The following is a 22,984-nucleotide window of genomic DNA, read 5'->3' on the forward strand; positions in this document are numbered from 1 at the left end:
AATTAAAGAAAAAAAAAGACATCTCAAGGTAATGAATTTAGTACTTTTCTTTGTATGGCCTCATTGAAATCGTTCCTTTGATATGCACCTTAGCTATCTAGGGCCAGTATCCCGTTTTTCTGCATCCTGAATCCCCTCAGGGTGCACAGTGGGGGCAGCTGCAGTGGCCCATGGCTTGATGGCTGAAACATCATTTGTTTACCTATATGGCAGGTGATGTTCTTTGTCCACGATATCTATCAAAATTTGAAATGATCATATATTCTGATGACAGTCTCATTACCTCACCCTAAGGAGTAAGGCTATGACCAGCTCACAAAGCCAATCTTACATTTTTAGGAATTTTATGAGGCAGTTTATAAACCAAGTCATTTTTATTTTATTTTCCCCTCCCCCTCCCAGACCAATTCATTTTTAAAAATTAAATTACATGAACTTAGAATTAAATTATGTTTTAAGCAAAAGTAATCCCTCGAAACTCATGACTACCTAATTATTCCTCTACATTTTACTGTAATCTATGCTCTTAAAGTTATTTATGTTTATTCTCTTGTTTCTGTATAGTGGAACTATTCCATTTTATGGTGTACAACTGCTTATTTTTTCTCAATTCCATTTATGGTGTCATGCTGGTAGCTTGATCTGAGCTGTGGTGGAAGTGTTTACACCATGGAGAATAGGTTTGTTTTTATACATGTTTGCATGCATAAATTGTGGATATTCAAAAATTAATAAAATAGTCACCAGTGGACAGGGGATAGGAATAGGTTAAATGGGGGCTAGAGGTAAGAGTGAATGATTTCACTCTACGCCTTGGCCTGTGTTTGGTTTTTTTTTCTTTAAATTTTTGTTAACCAAGTAAATAAAAATAAACAGTCTATAATGTTCGAAACTGCTAGAAACTTAGACTTTTGAAGCAAACAAAACTTCCCATGGGAAGCATAAATATGTAAATTAATTAAGATCTGCAAAATTCTAAATATTCTGTCTAAGCAGAATATTATTTTAGGTTTGGGAGAGAGAAGCATTTTGTAAGTTCTTCTAATATCAGGTATAGAAATTATGGTAATTGAGCTTAAGGTAATTGCTTTGTTGTTGAAAGCATTGCTTACTGTAGTGGTTCTTTTGACATAGTTTAGGCTGAAAAAGTACTGAACTTTTCTGTAACAAATCTTGCCAAATCTGAACTCCAAGAATGGGCCAATGTAACATTCTTCTCACGTTTTGGTTCATCACATGTTCTTTGACTTCAGTTCATATTACATCAGTTTTTTATATTAAACAGGTTTATAAAGCACCATAGATTCTAGTTGTACATTGAAATTCATTGCACAAACCTACTTCCAGTGTATTACTTTGAATAAAGTCAGATATTTAATAAGAAACCCAGTTGCAAAATCATGTACATCCTCAAATGAAATTAACTCAGTAGGGACCAGTTTGACACCTTGGACTTGTATCATCACTCTTTTCCCCATTGCTTTATTTGCAATCTAATTTTCAAATTTTAATGTAAGAAAAATAAAAGCATCATGAAACCATTTAGTAGTTCTTTTTATCAATACTTTGTACAGAACATAGCAAATGAAATAGTGATTCAAGCAAAATTTATTCCCTGAAGCCCATTTGTATTTATCTATTTATCTTCCTTACTCAGCAGAGAGAATTTTGAGTAAAATAAGTATCATATTGCCATTTTTTATTTTATCCTAATTCTAGGAGCTAGAACATATTCAACATTTTTGGGGTGTTGTTCAGAAGTCAGAATTCAACAGCCTACAGGGGCCTAATTAGAACTAATTTTGAGTTCTTTTAACTTCCTTGGCTGTGTAGGCTTATTTTTGAGCCCCAGGGTGTAACTCATATTTTTTCTTGAGCTACACATCTAATACTTTCGAAGATCAAACCTTATTCCCAGGCTAAGGAAAGGCAATCAGGATGCTTGACCAAACTCAAATAATTATAAGAGGAGACTAAAAGAGAAACATATGTAAATATTTCACTATTCTCTATATTTGGCTTTTCATTTATGGTTACATCAGGGCCTTTGGGGCTGCATAGTTGTCTCAAGGCCCACAGAGTTGAGATTGTTTTTTGATTTAAGTTATATGGATTTTCTTTTTCTGATCAGCTTTTGCCTTTTCAGAGGGCAGATCAAGTTCATCTTCTTGATTTACGCATTAATTGTACTTAAACATTCAGCTCAGCTTAGAAATTTAGAATTCATTTGCATTCTTCCAAGTTAACATAATATTTACAGCATAACTGACAGGTATCCTCACATGTAACACAGATTAGGAGCTAATAGGAAATCTTACGAAATTGAGAAATAAAGCTCGCAGCATCTTGTGAATTGGTGTCACCCATTCATCTTTCAAAGATGCTCAAAAAAAGCAGATCAGCAGTTGTCACATGGATGAGGGTCAGGAAATTGACTCATTCATTTAACAAACATTTTTACATGCATATCATTTTACCACTTCTGAAGAGAAGACTTTAAGATGAAGTAATTCTGATTTGTAATTTATTTAGCTTTTTCTTTTTCCAAAAAGAGAGTTTTAAGTATTTTTTCCTTATGGGAATTGATTTCCTTGTAGTCTTCTCAAAGTGTGTAAGTTTTTGCTCTCTCAGCTTTCATGCCCATCTTTGTTGCAGTATTTACTGACCTCACATGCTTACTTTTTTGAACATTTTAACCCTTTATATACTACCTTCCTTTTCCTGATATCACTGTGGTGACTCTAATAACAACAAAGATTATCCATACCCTCGTCCATTGACCTTGACCACTTCACATCCCCAAAACTCTCCCTCCCATTTAATTACCTCCTTTTATAGCTTTAACCCACTTCTCACAAATAATACCACCACATCTGAAACCTTGATTTGTAAACATCTCACTTCCTTATCATTATCTCCTCCTTCAATGTTTTGTAATTGGATGTTGAAAATCTCTCTACAGTGAAATATCAATGCCTTTTCCTGTTGCAGCCTGACTCTCCCATCTGTGCTCTAGATTCCAGCCTCTCTCTTCTTTCTATTCGTACTTTGCCTCTGCAATTCTCTTCTTTTTGGCCTGTATTATAAATATTTTCTCTTTTAGTTAATTACCATTATGATAAAAATGCATTACATCTCCCACAATAAAGCTAAAAATTATCTTGCCATCAAGTTCTCCTCTAGCTACTGCTCAATTCTCTGCCAAATTTTATAAGATAGTTTCCCCAAAGTAGCATGTATACTAAATATGTCAACTTCCCACCTTTCACAGTTCGTCTTTAACTTAATCTAATAGGCTATAATTTTGACCACTGAAACTATTTTGACCAAGGTCATAAAAAGCCTCCCTCTTGACAACTACAAAAGTTAATCTCATTTTTTTTGTGGGAGGGTCACATTGTCCTTTTAGAAGCATCTGCCTCTTAACTCTTTTCTTTTAGTTTTGGGTTCCCACACTCTTCATATTTTCATCTTACCTCATGGCTACTCTTCCTTATCTTTTTTCCTGGACCTTCTTGTTCACAACATTTGAGATATTCTTAGAAACATCCCTCTACCCTCTTCCTCTCTAGCTACATCATTTACTAGATGATTTCATCAAGGCCTGGGATTTAAAAAATCACATATAGACAACCAAATTTTAGATTTGGGGGTCTTCTCAACTGAGTTCTAAATCCACATTAGCTGCCTTTTAAACACCTGTACTTGGATGTATCATAGAATCATCTTCTGCCCTTTTTGATCTTCTCCAACTCACATCCAATGCATCAGTAAGTCATGCTTTCTCTACCTGAAAAATATTTCTCAAATACGACTGCTCTAAGTCTACTTCAAATCATCATCATCAATTTCTCCTGATTAGTTTCCCAGCCTCCAGTGCTACACCCATTCTGCCCTTTACCACACTCCACCTAGAGAGAGATTGTCAAAGGAAATCTGATCACCTTATTTCCCTGTTTGAACTATAAGACCTTTACCATAACCTGAGAGAATTTTCATGATCCAAAACTTGACTATCTTGCCAATCTCAGGTCCTAATTTCTCCATTGTGCTCACTCTGCTCTAGCAACATTGGCCTTCTTGCTATTCTTAATCCTGCCAGCTAGTTCTTGTCTCTAAGTCTTTGCTATGTAGTTTCTATTGCCATAATTGTTCTCATAGGTCTCTAGCCACTAGGAGTTTCATATGCTTCGGGTTTCTTCAAATGTTACCTCCTTAGGTAGGCCTTTCCCAATCACCTTGTGTAAAACTTGTTACTCTTCACTGTCTCACTAGCCTTCTTTTTTTCATAGACTTTATCACCAGTGGAAATTACACTAATGATTCATTGATCTGATTTCTAAATTATCTCCCTCCCACCACTGCTATTTAAATTCTATAATAGTAGGTCATCATTTCGTTCATGTCTGTATTCCCAGATTCTAGGACAGAGCTTCATACATAGAAAGTGCTTGATAAATATTTGGTGAATAAATGAATCCTTACAATAAATTTGTCCAGTTATCTGATCCAAGGTGAATTGAATAAGTGTTTAGGATGAAGCCTTTGAAAATACAAAGTAAAAACTCCCTCCTAACTTTTCTTGGTTTTGTATGTTTCTGGATGTAGAGCATATTTTATTAATTATTTCATTCATGAAATATTTCTAGAAACCAGGTATACATTAAAAAAAAATTCTACATCAAGATACCAAAGGCAAAGAAGCATTATTGAGAAACATCAGTCTCTAATAGTTATTTGTTCAAAGACAGGATAATAGTATTTGATTATAGAATTGATCTTTCTCAGAATTCCTGCCTTCTCCATCAAAATGGACATTCTATTCATGCATAATAGTATATAGGAAACTACTAGTTATAATATGTGATAGTACTCATTCACCATTTTTAATATTTATCCAAAATTTAGACTGGTTGTGGATACTTGTATCTAATAGATAATTTATTAACTTATTAAATCTTAACTACTTACCCAATCTTGAGTCACTTATTTTAAAATACTAACACATTCTTTCTAACAAGGCAACATAACTATATGATAATTCCCTTGCTAGAAGAAAATACTCCTAATCTCTGAAAGCATATACAGAGGCCTTCTGTCCATAGACTCTCTTTATATCTCTGTATATATCCCAGTAAATTTGTGTTAATGATTATAAGTAAGCATCTCAAATAAGACCCTGCTACTTTCTATGTATGTTTAAATTTAAACTTGATACTTTGTAAAATTATTAGCACCTTCTGGGTTTCCCATGGTTCTAATGATAAGTGGAATAGCTCCCCTTGGCAAGAAAGAAATTGAATTCTATTTGGGGCAAGTCAAAGGGCTGACCTCCATTACAGGGTGTGTGTCAATGTCAGTCCTCTATGTATTCAAAATTATTCTTCATCTGTAAATCATCCTCCTGAGGGATTATTAAAGCACCAAAGTAGTTTAAAAGAAAATTGGTTCATTATTTCTATGGCAAAGTTATTTTCTCACTAAAGAATTCAGTGTAGTTTAGGTCAATAAGCTCTTAAGCAAGTTCTATGTAACAAGAACTGGGTTAAGTGATATGGAACAAATAAAATAAGAAATGTCTCCTGCTTTTAAGGAACTTAAAATCTAGAAGGTAGTGTTAGTGTCAGACATGCAAACATGTAGATTTAGTTCAATATGCTAATTTATAAGATTCATAAGATAAAATATATTACTATACAATACATTTTTCTGGTCAAATCTCTGTAGAGCCTTGGGGTAACATAATGAAGACAAGTAGCAGTGACTTGAGAGATTTTATTAACTTCATGAAGCCATCCAGTAACAGAGATAAAGACAACGTCAAACTTTCCTAGAGAAGAAATCATTCACAAAAATTTTGTAGATGAACCCCTGACAATATATATTTCCAGTATTTCCTCACAGATTATTTTGAAATGATTATTTTTTTTAACAAATATTACTTATTAAAATAGGCATAAAGGATTTTTGTTGCTTTGTTATTGCAAAGATTGCTTGTCAAAATGGGCATAGAAATAAGTGGAAACATTAGGTTTCTTTTCAGGGCATGGGGATTGGTATAATTCAGGTTCTTATCTTCCTCTTGCTAACTGTTGACATGCAGTGTCTATAGCACCATCAGGCTACACAGTTCCCAAATCCTTCTGGCCTTTAGGGTGTTAGACAGAGACTGGGGACAGAAAGAGAACTTGTGATGCTTTACAACATATTGCGTGTGTGTGTGTGATGGATCACTTAATAAAATGTAATGTATACAAATAGATTTATAACTTCTCTATTTCTTAGTTGTAAATCTTTCTCAGTTAAATATAATTTAAAATATATACCTCATAGGGTTCTACTGAGGATAAAATCAGATAACATGTGTAGAGCCTAACTCATTCATAATGTATGTTATTAGCCTGTCCTTTCCCCCTTGGTTGTATCACATACTTTGGGTGCAAGCATACTCAAACTATTTGCGAATAAATAATGACAAGTAATATATGTTGGCATCCTTGTAAAACAAAATCTGCAATATCAAGTAGATAATGATATCATCAAAGTAAAAAGAAATGTCCTGGTTTCCATTTGAAAATAGGATTTAATCTATTTTAAAATTATCGGACATCATCTTATGACACTTTTCATTTTTCAGTTAATTTTTTGTTATATTTAGGAGCGACACTGAATTCACTTTAAATTGTCCTTAATAAATTATAAAAAATCCTGTTACTTAACACTTGGAATAGGTTCAGGATCTATCATTAAATGATAAACTCTGGCTTGAAAGTGTTCTGAGTTTTAAAGTCATCTTTGCCTCTCAGTTTATATTCTCTGGTTTTCGATTTTATCATTTATGAGTTTGGATATCAATAGAGTTTCAATCTAAAATAATGAAACAAGTAAGTGGAAAAAAAGAACATAGTACATAGAATTTGCAAAATAAGTGCTATTTAATTAGTCTTTATTTTCCACATTTAAGTGGTTTATTTTGTTACACAAGAGATTTAAACTTCCTAGATGTATTAGTATTTTTGTTCCAAGTGTTTTTCTAATTTTACTTAATCTGTAAATCTTGAACGTGAGTAAAACTGGCATGAAAATATAATAAGAAAGCTTCATTTAAGATATTTTAAAGATATTTTAAGATATAAAGAAGATTTAAACTTCAAGCAATGCCAATTAATGCCAATACTATATTTGTTCATAAGTTTCTTAATTATTATTTTCTGCATGAAGATAGTGTATTAAAAGCATCCTGGAATACAGACCTAGTTTTAAATTCTGATAGAGCTACTTTTAAATTGGGGTAGAGCTACTAGCTTTGTGTGTGATCTTGGTTATTTGTTTTTTTTGTTTGTTCGTTTGTTTTTTTCTTATACTTTCTGAACTTTAGCTTTTCATCTGTCACATATGTCTGATAATACATACATCATAGATCATTATGAAGATTTAATAAAATCATAATTATAATTGCTAGCCCATATCTTGGTAGTGATAGGTATTCAATCGCACATTTTCATTACTTAAACTATTACTTAGACAACCAGCAGTATAAAATTACAACTTAAATAATTTTTGTATTTATATATAAACATTTTATATAGTGTGTGTGTGTGTGTGTGTGTGTGTGTGTATAAATACCATATTGATTGTTTGGCTATTCTAAAAGAAATAGAAGAGGGTCTTATTGTTCTATTACAGAAATATGTATTAAAAACAGAAATATGGACAGAAGGTAAACAAAAGTCAAGTTATAATATATAAGAAATAGTTGGGCTTCCCTGGTGGCACAGTGGTTGAGAGTCCGCCTGCCGATGCAGGGGACATGGGTCCGTGCCCCGGTCTGGGAGGATCCCACATGCCGCGGAGCAGCTGGGCCCGTGAGCCATGGCCGCTGAGCGTGTGTGTCCGGAGCCTGTGCTCTGCAATGGGAGAGGCCACAACAGTGAGAGGCCCATGTACCACAAAAAAAAAAAAAAAAAAGAAAAAAAGAAATAGTTAACATAGTACCATATTTATTCCATCCATCTACCCAGCCATCCTAGCATGGATCCAATCATCAATCATTCAAACAACAATTTAATGGGAGGCTATCCCATTTGAAATTACAACTAAGTAGAACACACTAATCTATAGATTCTGATCACAAAATATGTCCAATAAGTCCATTTTTTTGCTTAATTATATCCCTTTTCTGAACTTACTTCAGATTTCTCTTTACATCCTGTCTAGTGCTCATCTTGACTGTTGTTACTTATCTGCTGTGGGCAGTACTTGTACCTTCAATGTTTTTGGCAAATGACACCTAGAAAGCCACAGCAGCTCTGAGAACACTCTGAGGTGGTATAAACAAAGGCCAGCTCTTGCATCTGTCCCTTAGGTGGCCACTAGACAGGTCAAAATGAGCAACCATGTTTCCTTGCAAATAGAGTCTGGGTTGCGAGCTCTGGTACAAGCAGTGTGCACCAGGGGTAGTATAGGCTTCCATGCCAAAATGAGGATGAGGGATGGCAGCATCACAAAGCAGAATTCTTTTGTCACCTAGTCTTTCTCTGGTTTGCTTAAGTTTTTGGCTGATTCCAGAATTCTGTAAAAGTTGACTCTTTGTTTTCACCAGCTCATTAGTTCCTTTTGTAGAGAGACAAATCCCTGGAGTTTCCTACCCCACCATTTTTGATTATGTCACTCTCCTGAGTTTTCTTTTAAGCAGCGTATATGAAATAGCAAAGGAAGTTAAGGCCAGTCTTTCCTGTCATCTTAGAAGAAAGCAAGTACACAAACACACAAACCATTCCCATGTCATCTGTGAATGAATACTTCTGACCTGTACATTCACCCATTCCTCTTTCTTTTTCCAAAGAAAAAGGCTTTATCTATGGCAACAGTATACAAGTTCCTGTCTGCCTGCCCTAAGCTCCATTTTTCTATCAGTCCAGGCTGAGCACAAGTTGGAAGAAATTGCCCTCCCTTCCCTGAGTCTACGTGGTAAACTCATCTAGTTGGGATTGAGGTCTGTCTGTTTGTATTCCTGATTACTGACTGGAGCCTGGTGGGCATAACCCATAAGCACTTTACTTTTTTTTTTCTTTTTTTTTTTAATATCTTTATTGGACTATAATTGTTTTTCAATGGTGTGTTAGTTTCTGCTTTATAACAAAGTGAATCAGTTATACATATGTTCCCATATCTCTTCCCTCTTGCGTCTCCCTCCCTCCCACCCTCCCTATCCCACCCCTCTAGGTGGTCACAAACCACCTAGCTGATCTCCCTGTGCTATGCGGCTGCTTCCCACTAGCTATCTATTTAACGTTTGGTAGTGTATATATGTCCATGCCGCTCTCTCACATTGTCACAGCTTACCCTTCCCCCTCCTCATATCCTCAAGCCCATTCTTGAGGAGGTCTGTGTCTTTATTCCCATCTTACCCCTAGGTTCTTCATGACCTTTTTTTTTTTCCTTAGTTTCCATATATGTGTGTTAGCATACAGTATTTGTTTTTCTCTTTGTGACTTACTTCACTCTATGAAGACCTAGAGTATGACAGACTCTAGGTCCAATCACCTCATTACAAATATCTCAATTTCGTTTCTTTTTATGGCTGAGTAATATTCCATTGTATATATGTGCCACATCGTCTTTTTTTTTTTTTTAACATCTTTATTGGGGTATAATTGCTTTACAATGGTGTGTTAGTTTCTGCTTTATAACAAAGTGAATCAGTTATACATATACATATGTCCCCATATCTCTTCCCTCTTCCCACAGCTCACCCTTCCCCCTCCCCATATCCTCAAGTCCATTCTCTAGGTCTGTGTCTTTATTCCTGTCTTACCCCTAGGTTCTTCATGACAGTTTTTGAAGGTCTGTGTCTTTATTCCTGTCTTACCCGTAGGTTCTTCATGACATTTTTTTTCTTAAATTCCATATATTTGTCTTTCTCTTTCTGACTTACTTCACTCTGCATGACACTGTAGGTCTATCCACCTCATTACAAATAGCTCAATTTCGTTTCTTTTCATGGCTGAGTAATATTCCATTGTATATATGTGCCATGTCTTCTTTATCCATTCATCTGTTGATGGACACCTAGGTTGCTCCCATGTCCTGGCTATTGTAAATAGAGCTGCAATGGACATTTTGGTACATGACTCTTTTTGAATTATGGTTTTCTCGGGGTATATGCCCAGTAGTGGGATTGCTGGGTCGTATGGTAGTTCTAGTTTTAGTTCTTTAAGGAACCTCCATACTGTTCTCCATAGTGGCTGTATCAATTTACATTCCTACCAACAGTGCAAGAGTGTTCCCTTTCCTCCACACCCTCTCCAGCATTTATTATTTCTAGATTTTTTGATGATGGCCATTGTGACTGGTGTGAGATGATATCTCATTGTAGTTTTGATTTGCATTTCTCTAATGATTAATGATGTTGAGTATTCTTTCATGTGTTTGTTGGCAATAAAATTGAACTGAATAAAATTAAACCTATGGTCACAATTGGTTTTCTTAATATTGTCTCCATTGTTCGTGGAAGGTTGTTTCTATACATCACCTGAAGGATATAATTATCTAGCCATCTGAAGTGATGAGAGCATAATCTAAAGTGCTTATGTGTTTATACAGATTGCAACAAATGCATAAGCACTTTAGATTATGCTCTCATCACTTCAGATGGCTAGATAATTATATCCTTCAGGTGATGTATAGAAACAACCTTCCACGAACAATGGAGACAATATTAAGAAAACCAATTGTGGTCATAGATTTAATGTTTTTCAATTCAATTTTATTAATACTAAAACTGATCTGTTTATCTTTTATGATTCTGTATGTGTGTGTGTGTGTGCATTTTCTCCATTAGTACAAGCAATATCAGTGGTTGAAAGGGTATGATTGATTATTCACTACAAATGATGCTTTGTCTAGAAAACAGTAAGAAATAGAGTGGGACTTACATTTAGTAACCAGAATAAATAGAGTTATGTATATAGATCAAAGTGGAGTCGTTAATGAAGGAAACATTAGCTCAAGCCTTTACTTGACAAGATAAAGCCACTTTCTCTGTGGCTGTTCTCCATCATCACGTGGTTATTTTTTAACTGGTATAGTGTTTTTAGCCCTTCGTACCTAACAGCTGTTTGAGCCTTGGCTTGTTGGCGTTGGCCTACCTAGGAGCAGCACAGAATTAAATAGTCTACAAAGAGTTATCTTTTAATCCCTAATTATTGTCTATGTTGAATTGTGTTTTTTCCACTTGGATTGCAGGCCAGCAATTTGTACATGAGTTATAGATTAATAGTGTAGTATACATTTAGCTATACATTTCTGGTGGTAGACATTTGTGGGTGGTATCAGATGAACAGCCTCTAATTATCTTCCTCTTTATATTATTTCAAATTCTATATGAGACCAAGAGAATATGGATATCTTATTTTAAGGGAGGGAGTAGAAGCTCTCTGTCCTAAAGTCAGTGATTGCCCACTCATATCCAGCTAGCACATGAGAGGTTTGTAATACATAGGTTCAGATCATGGTTTTGAACTTAAAGGACTCAAAAAACTCAGAAAGGAGAATAGAATGGCAGAGCTGTTTTTCCTCATACATCTTGAGACCTTCATCTGCTGTCTCTCTGATATATTTCTTAATGTCTTCACTTTCTCTTCTTCATTTACAAAGGGCATTGACACAGTAGTCAAGTATGGCTTTGTTTGTGTTTTTGCTTATAATAGAAATAAAAAGCATTTTTCTTAAAATCAGGAAAAAAGCAAAAGTTTCATATGAACAGCAGAAGACACAGTATATAGCCATACATAATTTCACTTGCACAAATAGTTTACCCACTACATCATTTTTCTGTTTGTTCTTATTTGGCCCTTTTTTTATGCCTAAATATTAGTTTGAATCATATAAAATTGTTTTCTGTGAGAGGGGGCAACATTGTTTTAGGTTGAATATTGACACTTACACTGACAATGATTTAACTTAAAGCCATATGCCAAGAAGCAATCTAGTAATTGGGACTGTTGGAAAATCTACTAGATAGGAATTCTAATATCAGTTGTAGGAATAAGTTTTGAACCATTGGTTTTGGAGAATAATATGCTCAAGGAATACCTATCCATATGAAACTAAAGGATTATTTGAATGGAGAAGTTGAAAAAATAATTATTGCAATAATAGGTTGAGTGAAATTTTTCCTAATGTCCTGGAATTTTGGCTAAGTCCTAAAGGAGGAAAATATCCTCACATTTTAAAGAAAACACCCAATCAGCATCCAGGATTTTACAAGTGTCTGCTTCAACTTAATACAACTTAATACAAATCTCCTTTCTGTATTCATTGAGTACAAGGATGGATTGAGAGAAGGTTGAATGATCTTCTTGTGGTGAATGGTTTTCCAGGGAGACAAATGATGATTTCCCATCCCAAAAGCCAAGTGAGAGGAAGTACTCACAAAAACTGGATGGAGAGTCTGACAGAGGAGTGGGTTGGCATTTCTTGGATTGAGCATCTAACCAGGCATTATATGTGCTCATAATTTTTGTGTGTTGACCTGAACAAATACTGGAGAATTGGAGAGGTGAGGAAAGGAGAAAAGGAGTAGCAGTGCAATAGCCTGAAGTTTCATGATTTGCCTTGTCAAGAATTTGTGAAATTCTTGTAGATTGAGTGTTCACCGTGAAAAGTAACTAGGCTTTAGTCATTTTGTGGAGGATTTCAACAGTAAATGTTGCACAATGGACTATCAATCATAATTTTTGAGGTGAGGTTTAAGAGATTGCTTTTAAGACATACTTGTCATAGCAGAGAATCGTGCAATGAGGTGGTCTTTCAAGGTACTCTGAAGAACCTATATATATATATATATATATATATATATATACACACACACAACACAACACACACACACACACACATATACATACACAAAAGACAGTCAGTACTTGAACACCTGCAATATATCTTCCCTGACTATGGCTTCCATGGCCAGGAACAGTGTGTTAGAGAAGTATAACCCAAAACACAACAAGACAAACAGAAGACAAACTTACTCCTTGTTCACCCAGTTTGTTAAGAGGCATTTGCCTTTTTCTCCTTCTCCTCTCCACTCTAGTGGAGTATCTCTAGAGCCTAGATGATGGATGTAGGTGAGATAATGTACATAAAGAGAAGGACATGCCCTAGCACCTACTCCCAAACCCACAACCCACATGTTAAACCTGCCCTTAGGGAGAAGAAAACTTTGACTTTGTCTTGAGATTGATGGCCAAATGCTTGCGAAGTTTTAATAGTTAGAACTGACTAACAAATTATGAGACCTACTCAAACTGTTGTTAAGAGATAGGAAAGGAGATCTGACAGAACATAGCTGAATATAATGATGGGAGAAAATAAATATATTACATATTTTATACCCTAGAATAGTAAGACTCATCAAACTCATTATATAAAACATTATAACAAATAAGAGATGATGAGGAGTGATTAGGTAAATTGAATTTATGGTTTTCCTTATCAGGGAACAAAGCAAAAGGTAGAATGAAAGGCTTATAGAAGATTTCTGAAGCTTACACTTTCCTTGCTTGACTGGAAAGAAGTCCTCTCTGAGGAGTTAATAACCTGATAAGTGCACTCCTCTCAGATCAAACAGACCTTCATGATAAAAGACATCTTTGTCTCACCTCTGCAAAACCAAGCTGACCAAGATGACAGGGTGAAAAAAGAAGTATTTGTCTCAAGATATATAAGTCCTGACCCTACAGAGCACAGATTGAAAAAATGACAAAAGTTCAGTCAGTTGCTTTGAATTTGTCCAAAAGATCACTGGGAATGATGGGATTCCTTCTTAATCTTCCTTTTGCTTCACTTAAACCATGGTTACCTAGCTCATGGATTATGGAAACTGTGAACACGTAGTCATGCAAGGTAGTTGTGTCTGAGTGTGTGTGTGTGTATGTGTGTGTATTCCTGGAGTGAAATTTTTGATATGGTAATTTTTCATAAACTTTTCATCTTATGGATATTGTTTATCATTTTATTTTACTATATTAACTTGAACAGAACTCATAATATGATTCCTTATGTTTATCTCCAAAGGAACCAAGTCCCCATTATACTAAACAAAGTTAAAACAATTTTAGATATTTTGGCTTTTGGAATTTTCTAGATAACAAGGCATTCCTGATATACTAGCCAATAGCAATAATTTATAAAATCATCCAGTACAGGTTTATATATCCTGACCATGATATGAAAGGATTTCCTGTGGAAGAGATTGAAAATTCCCTCCCATTATAATGAGTACAAAGGTTTAGGGATATCACCTGAATAACCTAATGTCCTTTTTAAAAACCTACCTTCTCCAAATACATTTTATAGTTTTTCTACTCTGTAATTTTTTTCCCCTTTTACTCAATGAACTGTATGTTTACATAAAGTATGAAATTTGTATTTGGCTACCTTGTCTTCCCAGTAAAAAAGATAGCTGTTAACATTATTGATCATGATTCTATTTTTTTTATTTCAATAAAATACAAATGGTCATTTAGTAACAATATTTATTGAATATGTGTTGCTATATTTACTCATCTCTAAGTAAACATGACAAGTCAATGTGAGCTTGGGAAGTAAATGCTATTGAAGATTTGGCCTTCAAGGTGAGGCTGACTTTCATTTTTCTTATCTATTAAAGTATAGTGTTCAGTAATATGTACATTCCTTCTGCTTTTAGTAGCATTTACTGTTTCTCTGTAGCTGGTAGCCAGTAATTTTATTTTAAAAAGAATCTCAAATAAGTCCACTGACATTTAAAAACTGTAGACACATCTAAAACATGGAAATTTAGAATGATTTTTTTGGTTTGGGAATTGAAAACATCCAGCAGTAATTAAGGTGTCTTATTTATTTCTGACCTGATGGTTCTGTTGCTTGTAATTTATCATGTTTAATTCTTGTGGAGGTATCTTAAATAACTCTTCAAAGGTCACTGAAAATATCCCAGGGATTTAAAGGATTCAGTGGATTTTTGCAAAAGGATTCATGTTTAACCTTTAAAATATAAAGTAATATAAATTTGCAAACAACCCTTAGGAATAGCTGATAATCCTTCCAATTTTTTAATCAAATAATAGTGAAAAATAAATGATTACATATACTGAGAATAATTTAGATTGTATATATGTATATGTGTGTATATACATATATAGAATATATGTAAATATACATGTATGTGTACTGTATACAAATATATCTAAAATAAAACGTGTACATCTTACAATATGTCTTTTTAAATCTTGTAATAGTTGTGAAAACTCTATTTTTTAGCTCAGTATACTACTTTACTCAAAGGTCTAGATTGTTTTTCATGAATACCTTGTCTAGCCATCACTCTTGAGCAGAGAATTACATTAAGAAGTTTAATAGAAGATTTCATATAAAAGACTTTAAGCTGAAAATTCCCTTTCCTCATAAAATCCAATTCAGTGTTTAAAATGATCCTCTTATTAGGAGTCAGAGAGGAAGTTACCTTCCAGTTCTAGGCTCACAATGACTACAGAGTTGGTGGTTGTGGTGGAGCCATGTTCTCATCTGCAATGGGTTATTAAAAGCATATTTGAAAATAAAGCAATAAAATTACATATTATAATTGAGAATTCTATTCATAGTAATATAAAACATATTATAATATCTCTTGTTCTTGCTTTAAAAGATACTGAGTTTCTTTGACCCTGGCAACCCAGCTGAGAGATAAGACTTTGCAAAGCCATGATGGTCTACTACTAATCTCTTGCCACAGATACTGGAGGCTTTGAGCTAGGAATTACCTTTCTGCATTACTATATTCCTGTTCCCCACCCAGTGACCACCAACCCTCCACCACACACACACCTTACAGGTTAAGGAAACATTCAATTCCAATCATTAACGGGTTGGTGTGGTAAAGCAGGCTGAGTTTTGGTGTGTCTTGAATAAGTGCCCAGCATGATCAAGAAGTTCCAAGCTATCCGGAAGTTCAAGGAGTTCCTTCATCAAATGGGCAAGTGGAGAGAGAAGAAAGGGCAGAGGGCTGTGACCACATTCCTTTCCAGGGCAAATGGAGGATCTTGTTTCCTCATCTTAATAACAGAATCATCTATCAAATACTTAAATTATCTTTGAGGATGCATAACACTTCTTTCATCCGGGAGAAAAAGTCATTATCATTTATCTCAGTAAGCTGATTCATGAACCATATGTGCATTAAAATAGGCAAACAGGTTGTATATGATGGTTAAATATGGCATTTGAATGTTGTATCTATATCTTACTAACACCATTGCTTCTATTACATTTCCAGTGTTTGTGGGACCTAAAGATATTACAGTCTTTGGGAATTTTTTTTCCATCATTCCCTTTCCTCAATTGCTCTGACATCTACTGGACACGAGGTCTCAGCTGATAGAAAAATAAAAGTATTTTTTTCATTAGTGCTACATTTTTTTCTTCCAAATATCTTAGCCCTTCACTTTTTTTTCTTGGCAGAAATAATGTTACTTTTACAACCATGAGACTTCAATATGTAGAATTCTTCTCTGTAGCACTTCATTGTATCAATCTTATATAACCTGATAAAGAGTAGCTACGGCAGAAACTCTCAGCTACCTTTCTGTATACCTTGAATTTAACCGATAATCTAACTCCTGAATTATTTACCTTAAAAAGGCAAGCCCACATCAAATGATTTGTCTGTTTTTGTGAACACAGAGAAATTAAACTTACTACTGCTGATGAGCATCATCTGATGGTGAGAAAAAAAAAATTCTTCAAAACAGCATCTTTCTGAAGAAAGAGTCAAAGACAGGAAGATAAAAATCTGTTTCAAACTTTATATTTAAAACAGTTCTTCACATAGAAGTGTGCCTTATCTCCCACAGGGAAAATAAAGAAGATTAGTATAGCACTGATTTGACATTGAATTAAAAACTGCTCGAAAGAGAGAAAACCAGAAGAACTAAAGGGTTTTTGTTTAAAGTGTCCAGGAAGGAATCTGAATATTAAATATTTAAATTCAAAGAAGAAATTTGAAATAGCAAGAACTAGAAAACAAGTTGAAGGGAGAGGTGATTGTAATAAGTATGATTAAGAACAGAAACAATGAGATTCAAATATGAATAATTTAAAGAATAAGCAATATAAAACTGCAAAAAATAGGCATCAAAAGACTATGCTGATAGAATGAGAGTACGATTTTATATTACAGACAGGCATGCAATTAATAAGGTTATAGTCTAGTGACTTATTTAAGCTTTTTTAAGGGGTTATCTTAAAAAGTTTTATTTCTTAAATTGGTCAACATGAAAATGATTGGTGGTTTGAGAGAGTCTAATCAGTTTATTACATGTATTTTCATACTCTAATCATACCAAAAGAAATTTATTTTTTCCTTTAAAAATAATTCAGGATTTTAGATGACCTCCTAATATATAATACTAGGAACATTTTATCTCAATGTCAAAAGGGAGGGCATGCTTATTTGGCTTCATCTATGTGAAAATCATAATTTTGAAACAGGCTTTTCTCAATCCCCAATCTTCACATGTTCAGTATAAATTTTCTAATCAATATTTCTCCCTTCTGATTTTTTTTCTGTTAATAGCATTGAATAATTAGAACTTTGACAAACTTGCAAATTAGCAATGTTTTATGATCAATAATAAATTTGTTACAATTCTTTAGACCTTAATAATTTCATAACAATTTCAAATTTACATTCAAGGGTGAGTTTATTAATTTGGAATTTAATTAATATAAGGCAAAATATTAAGAACTCTTTAAACTGTATTACTTATTCTATGTCTGGGTACAGTTGATTCCTCTAGTTTATATAAAAAGTAATATAAAAGGCAGGAAATGGAGTAAGACTGCTGAAGTGAAAAGAGAATATATACAAGACCAGACCATAAGAGTGAGTTATACCATACCAGACATCAAATATTTAATTTTGAAAAAACTGTGGCCAAGGCAAAGTTTCTGGTAGCATGTGATTACTTTAGAGAAGTGTCAAGTTCCTAGCCTTTGGCAAAACATTCAGTGCCCTGAGTTTGCTCTCAAATTGAGTTTTTTATTCTATATATACATGATACCTTGTAGTGGTACCTGCAAGATATACACAGTTCACTTGGCTGTGTATGTTTCATTAAATTTAATTTCTGTTGTATTATCTTATATCACAATTGGTGATAATGTGTATATGAAAATCATTGTACTATCTTAGTTTATATCACTGCCATTCCACACATCCTTGTGTTACCAGAATTTGTTTTCTGGTTCAATCATTCAGCAAACTTTTATTTAGTCAATACTCTGGAGTAAGATTTTTGCAGTGAAAAAAATATATTGATATGGTCTCTAACTTAAAATTAATAAACCCTTCAAAATACAGAGAAATCCATATGCTTCAATCACAGTAACATGTGTTTTAAATAATAATTGTGAAAAAGGTTGGACAAATAATACAATTTATGTTGAAAGGACCCTTGAAAACTCAGCTCTGGAACTTTCTTTCACTGTTTATATGCTTAGCATCCCACGAGAGATGATCAAGAGGATATTCACATTTCTATTTTTAAGAAACTGATTTCATTATAAGGCAAGAAATTTTTGCATGTATTCAAACTCTGCTTATTAACATGTTCTTGCATAAATCTTTAACATTTAAATTGCCCTAGTGTGACTTAAACCACTGTAAGCTAAAATGCTGTTTGAGTTTCATTAATATATAAAACAGAGATAAGAGAGAGCCAGGGCCAAAATATAAGGAGCTGATAATATTCAGGACAAGTCAGGCCTAAAATCAGGGTTAACATGTAATGTATCATCCAAATTGTAAAAGATACTATTAATAATTACACCAGTACAATAGACATAAAACCTTCCATCACCCACTCCCCCTTGCCATTGACTGTGAGAGTTTAATACAAGATACTTTTAAAAGGCTTGGGATTTGGTAGGGGTTTCAATTTTCACAGTATTCTAGGGATGTAAATCTTGTTTTATCATGTTGTTTTTTATTAATCATCTCTTTGGCCTACTGTTGAATGTTTGCCATTGGTGTAAAAATAACTTCCCAGTATTTTTCCACATTTGCTGAAACTTGATTCAATTTTCATGCTAATTAAAATGTAATACTGTGGGCTTCCCTGGTGGCGCAGTGGTTGAGAGTCCGCCTGCCGATGCAGGGGACACGGGTTCATGCCCCGGTCCGGGAGGATCCCACATGCCGCGGAGCGACTGGGCCCGTGAGCCATGGCCGCTGAGCCTGCGCGTCCGGAGCCTGTGCTCCACAACGGGAGAGACCACAACAGTGAGAGGCCCGCGTACCGAAAAAAAAAAAAAAAAAAAGTAATTCTGTACCTGAAACCTCACACACACAGACACACACATACCCCTTATACATAATTCTAGTATCATGTGTCAAGAACAGTGGTAACTATTTATATCAACTGTAATCTGTTTTTTTTTGTTACTAGCACAGTTGATATTCCATGATGGAAATAATTTGCTTAATGACAGATTAGATTTAAAGCACAAATTTGCCCACTAAACCAGGTATCTCTGCACCTTACAATATTTCCAAGAAATAGAGAATTAGATTTGAAAGAGACTGACCACTTAAAAGTTACACAAACCCAGAGATTAGTGATTTGATCAAAACTGTATCTCACTTGATAAAATTTTTTAAAATGCATCCTAATGATAGGTAAGGTTTCTTTTGTACAGCCTCTAGTACCTGTCTTCTCCATCTCCAATCTTCTCTCATTCCCCAAGTGCTTTATCCCCCAAATGTATCATTTTGGATTATTGTGATAATCTTTAATCTCCTAATTGGTCTCCTTCCCTAGAATCTCACACTCTCCAAATTCACCCTAGATCTTTTTACCATAGTCATCTGGATAAAATACAAATTTAATCATGTACATTGCCTCCCATGTTAATAATTCTAAAGCTCCACGTTGTCTATGGGACAATGAGGTATCTAAATATCTTAGAGTAACAGGCCAAGGATCCTGTGTCTTGACACCTCTCTGACATTTCTCATTTTCCATACCCCTTCCTCATGGCATTCACTCTTAATTTAATTCACTTTTCTTTCTTCCCAACTGGTCAGCATCTGCTGATTTACAAAATTCAATTCAAGCTGGCTTTTTCATAAGTTTTCTGACTCCTTTCATTCCATTAAATTTAATCACCAACTCCTTTGTGATTCCACTGTACTGTGTATGCATTTCTGTGATATTTTACTTAGGCTATTTTATTTCATACAAGTATCTCAGGATCAATAGGTATAGTTTCATTTTCAATTTCTAACATCTATAATAGTACCTGAAAAAAAGTAATCATTAAATTAAAAAAAATGTAAACATTAAATAAATTCTGTTTGATAAGTGAATAAGTGAGTTACCATGGATGAGTAATAAATCCTTCCCAGTTCTAAAATTCTGTAATTTTCGGTATTTGGACTCTAAGACCATCCTTGATATAGCAGCTAAATTAACTACCTTGTGCACTTCAGATTTTATTCTCCCTCCCACTCTTAGTACACTATGCCTCGGCCTATTTAGGCCAGTTAAGTGGAATCCTAAATTGATCTTCTCAAGATCTTTAGGATTAGTTAGTACTGTACAGTACATAGAAGATATGTATCCTTTATTCTAAACCTGGAAATCACATTTCTTTGTTGGAAGGTTTTTAATCACAGTTTCAATTTCAGTGCTTGTGATTGGTCTGTTCATATTTTCTGTTTCTTCCTGATTCAGTCTTGGCAGGTTGTGCATTTCTACGAATTTGTCCATTTCTTCCAGGTTTTCCATTTTATTGGCATAGAGTTGCTTATAGTAATCTCTCATGATCTTTTGTATTTCTGCAGTGTCAGTTGTTACTTCTCCTTTTTCATTTCTAATTCTATTGATTTGAGTCTTCTCCCTTTTTTTCTTGATGAGTCTGGCTAATGGTTTATCAATTTTGTTTATCTTCTCAAAGAACCAGCTTTTAGTTTTATTGATCTTTGCTATTGTTTCCTTCATTTCTTTTTCATTTATTTCTGATCTGCTTTTTATGATTTCTTTCCTTCTGCTAACTTTGGGTTTTTTTTTTCTGGTTCTTCTTTTGCTAATTGCTTTAGGTGCAAGGTTAGGTTGTTTATTCGAGATGTTTCCTCTTTCTTAAGATAGGATTATATTGCTATTAACTTCCCTCTTAGAACTGCTTTTGCTGCATCCCATAGGTTTTGGGTTGTAGTGTCTCCATTGTCATTTGTTTCTAGGTATTTTTTGATTTCCTCTTTGATTTCTTCAGTGATCACTTCGTTATTAAGCAGTGTATTATTTAGCCTCCATGTGTTTGTATTTGTTACAGATCTTTTCCTGTAATTGATATCTAGTCTCATAGCATTGTGGTTGGAAAAGATACTTGCTACAATTTCAATTTTCTTAAATTTACCAAGGCTTGATTTGTGACCCAAGATATGATCTATCCTGGAGAATGTTCCATGAACACTTGAGAAAAATGTGTGTTCTGTTGTTTTTGGATGGAATGTCCTATAAATATCAATTAAGTCCATCTTGTTTAATGTATCATTTAAAGCTTGTGTTTCCTTATTTATTTTCATTTTGGATGATCTGTCCATGGGTGAAAGTGGGGTGTTAAAATCCTCTACTATGAATGTGTTACTGTCGATTTCCCATTTTATGGCTGTTAGTATTTGCCTTATGTATTGAGGTGCTCCTATGTTGGGTGCATAAATATTTACAATTGTTATCTTCTTCTTGGATTGATCCCTTGATCATTATGTAGTGTCCTTCTTTGTCTTTTCTAACATTCTTTATTTTAAAATCTGTTTTGTCTGATATGAGAACTGCTACTCCAGTTTTCTTTTGGTTTCCATTTGCATGAAATATCTTTTTCCATCCCCTTACTTCCAGTCTGTATGTGTCTCTAGGTCTGAAGTGGGTCTCTTTTAGACAGCAAATATAAGGGTCTTGTTTTTGTATCCATTCAGCTAATCTGTGTCTTTTCGTGGGAGTATTTAGTCCATTTACATTTAAGGTAATTATCAATATGTATGTTCCTATTCCCATTTTCTTAATTATTTTGGGTTCGTTATTGTAGGTCTTTTCTTTCTCTTGTGTTTCTTGCCTAGAGAAGTTCCTTTAGCAGTTGTTGTAAAGATGCTTTGGTGGTGCTGAACTCTCAGCTTTTGCTTGTCTGTAAATGTTTTAATTTTTCCATCAAATCTGAATGAGATCCTTGCTGGTTAGAGTAATCTTGGTTGCAGGTTTTTCTCCTTCATCACTTTAAATATGTCCTTCCAGTCCCTTCTGGCTTGCAGAGTTTCTGCTGAAAGATGAGCTGTTAACCTTATGGGGATTCCCTTGTGTGTTTTTTGTTGTTTTTCCCTTGCTGCTTTTAATATGCTTTCTTTGTATTTAATTTTTGACAGTTTGATTAATATGTGTTTTGGCCTATTTCTCCTTGGATTTATCCTGTATGGGACTCTCTGTGCTTCCTGGACTTGATTAACTATTTCCTTTCCCATATTAGGGAAGTTTTCAACTATGATCTCTTCATATATTTTCTGTCCCTTTCTTTTTCTCTTCTTCTTCTGGAACCCCTATAATTCGAATGTTGTTGCGTTTAATGTTGTCCCAGAGGTCTCTGAGACTGTCCTCAGTTCTTTTCATTCTTTTTTCTTTATTCTGCTCTGAAGTAATTATTTCCACTATTTTATCTTCCAGGTCACTTATCCGTTCTTCTGCCTCAGTTATTCTGCTATTGATCCCATCTAGAGTATTTTTAATTTCATTTATTGTGGTGTTCATCGTTGTTTGTTTCATCTTTAGTTCTTCTAGGTCCTTGTTAAATGTTTCTTGCATTTTCTCTATTCTATTTACAAGATTATGGATCATCTTTACTATCATTATTCTGAATTCTTTTTCAGGTAGACTGCCTGTTTCCTCTTCATTTG

This window comes from Phocoena phocoena, chromosome 6 (assembly GCF_963924675.1).
Source record: "Phocoena phocoena chromosome 6, mPhoPho1.1, whole genome shotgun sequence".
Taxonomy (NCBI): Eukaryota; Metazoa; Chordata; class Mammalia; order Artiodactyla; family Phocoenidae; genus Phocoena; species Phocoena phocoena.